Raw genomic sequence first — 6,043 nt, 5'->3', positions numbered from 1 at the left:
AGTCCGCGAGGGACGGCAATTGGCTAGGTTAAAGCCCACCAAGGGGAGTTGGCCGGCCGGCGGGCGAGCCTGAAGCCGGGAGTCCGCAGCCAGTAGCCGGGAGGCGGCTGCGCGAGCTCGCCGGGGCCTTGGCGGGGCGAGGGGCGCACGGGGCGTTGGCACCGGGACGCGCGCTTGCGTCGCCGACTTGGATGCGGCGGGGACGCCTCTGCTCCCCGTGCGCTCGACGCGAGCCATTCAACAGCTGGCCTCGCGGGCTACAATCGTAGGGAGCGACTGGGAGCTTTGCCGGCCGAGACTGCGGCGATTGGAAAGACGTGGCGGCAGTAGCGGCAGCCGGGATACGCCAGCAGAGACCCGGGTGGAGACGCCGCAGCACCCCAGGATCCCGGTAAATGCCCTCCGCTCTGCTTGCAAAGCGGCAGCCACTTCCCGCTGCGTATCGGCGGCCGGCCGGCCTGGCCTACGGGAACTGGGTGCCAGTAGACAGGGCCACGCGGGACCCACGGCGGGGATTGGGGAGGGGATGCTCAGGAGGCCTGGGTCGCTCCGCCTGACCCTGCAGAGTCAGGGTTTCCAGAGATGCGCCGGGGCTCTTCCCCGGGTCCTCTCCTTTCACCCTAGACCTTGCCGCACCTCCCCCGGCCCTGGCGCCGCACTAGGGTCGGCTCTGGCACCCATGCCAAAGCTCGCTTCGGCCGCCGAGGTCACTCGGGGCATTCCCCTGGGGTACGCTGACAGTGGCGTCTCGCTAATGGGAGCTAAAGGTGCCCTCTCCGGTACCATCCATAGGCCAAAGGCCGGATGCTCAGCTTCCCCCACCCCGGCTCTGTGCACTCCAATTAACCAGCAGCGGGGCGCCGCCGCCCGCGCCCCCCTGTGACCCGGTCCTGGGCTTCAGGGATTTGTCGAGTCTCTCTTGAGGTTTCCAGTGCGAGTGGAATAAAACTATCCTCACTCTGACTGGTACGACAGGGCCCACCCATGGCACGGGTTCTGAATTTGGGTTGGGGGCAGCGGGGCCAGGGAAGAGCAGTTTGGAGAGGCTCAGGCGGTAGGAGAACCCGCTGTCCCCGAACGCGGGAGAAATTAGGTAGTCTTGGTGCGTGGAACTCACCTTTTCTTTACACGTGGTCTCCTGCACTTGGCGATTTTATTTAAAGCCAACCGTTACTGGAGAACTTTCGAATGTTGCTAACTCCTAGAAGTGAGTTTTATTGGAACACTGGATTCCAGCATGAGGACTGGTCACCCTTTTGACTTTTCCATTTTCTCTGCTTCTTGTCTAGATTGGGACTAAGGTCTCAAAGATCAGGCCCATTTTGCTGTGTTCTCTCCTACCTGCCTCGATCTAACTTTGGAACGTCATTCTGTTGAGAAAGCAAACTTACGCACGGAAAGGGCTCCCTCTTCATGCTGAAAAAACTACTCTTTGGGATAGTATAGTTGGGGTCTCTCCAGTTCTGGTTTTTTTTGTGTGTGTTTGTTTGCTTTTTAAAGAATGTGACATTCCAGTAGTCACATTTTTCTGTGCCCCGTTTCTCTGTTTGGGTGGGAGGAGTCACTCAAAGCATTGAGTAGCTTGAAGTGTGGAATAAGGTGCATGAAGTTATTTTTACCTTGGCTTTTGCTAAGCACAGAGAAAAGTAGCAAGTGGAATAGGCCTGCTGGCACGGGTGTCAGGGGATCCCAGCTACGGTGTAGATCAGAGCACGACTGCAGGTGGAGTAACAGAGCCGAGGTGCGGAACCAGTGAAGACCATCTTGGCTCCTGTGACGGCGCCTGGGCTTTCCATGTGTGGGCGCCCGCGCTAAGTCGCTTCAGTCGGGTCCGACTCTTGGCGACCCCATGGACTGTAGCCCGCCAGGCTCCCCTGTCCATGGGATTCTCCAGGCAAGAAGACTGGAGTGGGTTGCCATGCCCTCCTCCAGGGCTTTCCGTGTAGTTCTAGCTAAAGAGCGCACCTGCAGTGTGGCCCTTTTGTCTGGGTTCCCTGCAATACATTCATGCAAAGAGCGTGGCCTTTGGCTTCATGTGTCATCTTCATCATCAGAAGGAAAAGTGAGGTGCAGAGGTTTGGAAATGTGAAGCTAGCTCATAGTGGTGGTGGTTGCGGTGGTGGTGTGTGTCTGTGTGTGCACGCATGTGTGAGGGAGAGAAACTTGTTTCAGATGCTAAAGCAGCTCTCTGCCACCGAGCCTGGCTCTGGGTTTGTCTTCATCGCCTGCATTCCTACTTTTGCTAGAGAGAGGGGTTTTGGCTGAGCTATTTCAGAGCCAGGTTAGTGTTACTTGTATAATTCTCTTAGTGGCCGTTTTGGGCCTGTATCAGTTCTATCGTATAGCCAGCATGCTCCTGAAGCTGTAAGATGCTATGTGTTAAAAGCAAGTCGGAGGCTGAGGTAGACCAATGCCTGAGGCAGTCTGAGCAGATGTGGACCACATGGAATCCAGTGGTGCTTTGCTCAGAAGAGACACCAGAAGGCTGGACCACTTAACAGCAGAAGGCGGCCAGCCATAATAATAATATGCATTCACCTTAATTGCGTGTTTATGGGCATTAAATACTTGCATCATTTTTCGTAAACTTAACAATTCTGTGAGGTAGGCATTATTATCTTCTGAAGCTCAGAGAGGTTAGGTAAATCACCCAGCAGGTCAGTGGCAGAGGTGGGGTTTGAACCCGGGTCTGGTAGACACTAGCCCTTGAGCTTGAAAACATTTTACCATTTCATGTCACAGAGGAGGATTCAGAAAACAGGTGGGATGTGAAGAAGGCTTTGAAGGATGGGGTTTATGTAGGGAGAGAAGACATTTAGAGAGAGGGGTTTGAAGGAACTCGAGGGAGACTGGCCTGGCTAGAATGCGGGATGGACACAGGGCATGATTAAATACAGAGCTGGTGGGGGTGGGGTTGTGTTCTGAAGAGTCTTGAAAGGAACTTGGGACTTGATGCAGCAAGAATGAGGGCAAGGTGGAGAATTTTTGAGCAAAGACAAGCAGGTCAAAGCCAGTCCTCATTCCTTGATGTGCCCTACCTGGGTCCCTGGGCCTGTCCCTGCCTCAGTCTTTCTTGAGAACCTTGCCCAGCTGTCAGTATATTTAACTCTTGTTTTAAAATTTCCTGAAACTTTGGAGAGCACCGGGTACATGCAACCAAGCAGAAGGAGCAAGCTGGGAATCTGGGGTCAAGTTCAGCCCTAGATGGGTGTGCTTCAGTCTATACAATATTTTTTTTTAAAGCAATTGAATTAGGGGCCAACGTTGAAAAACCAAAGAGCCCAATAAAAATCAGGATTTCCAGCTTCTCTCTTCTTTTAAAATTTTTAAATTTATTTATTTTTTTAACACCAAAACATTTTGTATTGGGATATGGCCAAGTAACATTGTTGTGATAGTTTCAGGTGAACAGAGAGCTTCTCTTGAAATGCCAGAAGTCTTGGCCTGGGTTTCGCCCGTGGAAGACAGACCATGCAGTGCTGATTTCTTGGCTGGGGTCACATCTCCCACGTCCTGGGACACACCTGACCTGGTGGGCCTCAGACCCCTACTCGAGGGCAGAATCCCTCATGCAGGAAGATGCTAATTTAGGATTAGCTTCTTGTCTTACTGTGTAATTAGGGAATTGTCAGACCTGCAGAAGGACCGACTCTGAAACGTGAATATTCTTAACATGCAGGAGTGCTGTGGCCCTGTCTGGGGAAGGGTTACTGACCAGGAACTGAGTGGCATCCTGACGTGGCACCTTTCCTGTGGGCTGGGATTTCAAAGCCTGCTCTGATGGGGTCCCAAAGAGACAGTCTGGCAGGCCTTGCTTGGACTCAGGTTTTGTTCCTGAGAATCTTGGTCAAAATGATGAAAAGAGTTCAGAGGGAAGAAGAACCAACTCAGAGATGGTGACCTAAAAAGCAGCGTGTTAAAAAGGTGAATCTGGAAGTCACTGAAGACACTATATATGTTCTAGGGGGACAGGTACGAGCCATTTCTGTGCTAGTGTTTGGGGTGAGAGGTCTTCTCGGTGCAGGTCTGTACAGGCCCTGCAAGACATCTAGCAACTCTGGCCCTCTGCTCACCCAGTGACAGCAGTACCTGGCCCTGTGCCAGCTGTTGTGACAACTACAATCAACGGTAACTATGCCTGTCCCACCACTTTTAAAGGGCACAGTGCTAACACATTTGAAAACCACTGAGGTCTATTCCCAGGAATTCTGACATCCATTTCACGAGGAAGAGTGTTAAGCCCATTATCACTTCTCTATGGCCCAGAGTATATCCTGTGCTTCCCACGGTGCTCACCATTTGCTTCTTCAGATTGCAGTGGTCTTAATTTCTTTCTCTTTCTCGACACAGTTCTCTGAGGGTAACTTTTCACTGTAGCTTCCAAAGTGTCTTAAACACTTAAATGGAGTAGCTGCTTATAGGTGCACTTAACTGATCTCCACATTCACTGATTAATATTAGTAGCTCTGGGGGCCTTGAAAGAACAAGCAAATCTGTTTTAGTATTTCACTATTCATCTTCAGTTGCTATTATTTGTATTTTCAATATGGGAGTAGCACTTTTTCTTTAAAAACATTGAAGTATAGTTGATTTATAATGTTGTGTTAGTTTCTGGTATATAGCAAATTGATTCAGTTATACAAATATATATGTGCATTTGTAATATTTTTCAGATTCTTTTCCATTATAGGTCATTAGAAGGTGTTGAATGTAGTTCCCTGTGTTGTACAGTAAATCCTTTTTGTTTATTTATATAGCGGTGTGTATCAGTTAATCCCAAGCTCCTAATTTGTTCCTCCCCCTGGCTTTCCCCTTCATTAACTGTAAGTTTGTTTACAACATCTGTGAGTTTGTTTTGAATGTAGTTGATGAGCAAATTCTTTGTTTCAGGAAAGACTTAGTATTGTTAAATCCCTACCACGTGCAAGGCTCTGTTCTAGGCTCATAAGAGAAAATGATGAACAAGACACATGCAGTCCCTCCCTACTCTCATGGAACTTCCAAACTCGGGGTGGGGTGGGGTGGGGTGGGGCAGATAAAAAGCAGATTAGCTAGTCCATGTGATCATTTCAGTGTTACAGTGAAAATAAGATGGGTTGCTACACTACAACCTGACTGTTGTGTAGCTTGAACTCTGTGGGGGCAAGGATGTAAGGAGAGAGACCAGCAGGGGGCTGTTGCAGTCATCCAGGTTAGAGATGATGGTGGCAGGAACCTGGGGGATAGCTGTGAAGATGGAGGTGGATTTGGAATGTTTGATCAAGGAATGGAGTGGAAACGATCTTGCTGCAGTATTGAATCTGAAAGGAGAGGAGGAAGAATGCCTGGTTCTGAGCCTGAGCACCTGAGTGAAGGGTGGTTCTATTTAGGGAGATAAGAGTTACTGGGTTGCGGGGGTGGGGGGTAGTCTGAGGTAGGGAGCAGGTTTCGGGGGAGGAAAATTAAGGTTGAGGTGCAAATGGGACATTTAGCTTGGAGACATTGAATGGGTAGTTGAATATCAGTGTTACGGTTGGCTGGAGTTCCAGCCTATAGAAAAATTTAATGCAAGTTAGAGCCACTTTAAGTTGCTATTATATAATGGCAACTAACTAACAAAGGTAGTGGAAACCAGGACTGTGAGGATTCAACCATCCCTTCCCTCCACCTTTCACCCCTGGCAACCTCAAGTTTATTCTCAGTCTGTGAGTCTGTTTCTGCTTTGTAAATAAGTTCATTTGTACCATCCCTTCTAGCTTCAACATATAAGCGATATTATATGATATTTCTCTGTCTGACTTACTTCACTCAGTATGATAGTCTCTAGTCCATACATGTTGCTGCTAATGAATAGTTGGGGAGTTTGAGCTTGACATGTACACAGTGCTGTGTTTAGAGTGGGTAACCAACAAGCTAAGAGAAACCCAAATAAGACGGTAGAGGGCATCAGAGGGCAGACACACTGATATCATAATCACAGAAAACTAGTCGATCTGATCACACAGACCAAAGCCTTGTCTACTCAATGAATCTAAGCCATGCAGTATGGGGCCACCCGAGATGG

The 6,043-nt window shown here is 49.5% G+C and overlaps 1 protein-coding gene across 1 annotated transcript in view; it reads left to right on the top strand.

Annotated features, from left to right (window-relative positions):
* The first annotated feature begins 271 nt into the window (after positions 1–271).
* LOC129564556 (A-kinase anchor protein 17B-like) overlaps positions 272–6,043 on the top strand; it is a 34,190-nt gene continuing 28,418 nt past the window's right edge. The window contains exon 1 of the mRNA XM_055438648.2: positions 272–391. The gene's annotated coding sequence lies outside the window, so the exon portion shown is untranslated. The remainder of the gene's footprint in view (positions 392–6,043) is intronic.

Source organism: Moschus berezovskii, chromosome X (assembly GCF_049115385.1).
Source record: "Moschus berezovskii isolate FMDL1 chromosome X, NW_MosBer_1.0, whole genome shotgun sequence".
NCBI lineage: Eukaryota > Metazoa > Chordata > Mammalia > Artiodactyla > Moschidae > Moschus > Moschus berezovskii.
This window is presented reverse-complemented; position numbering and strand designations above follow the sequence as displayed.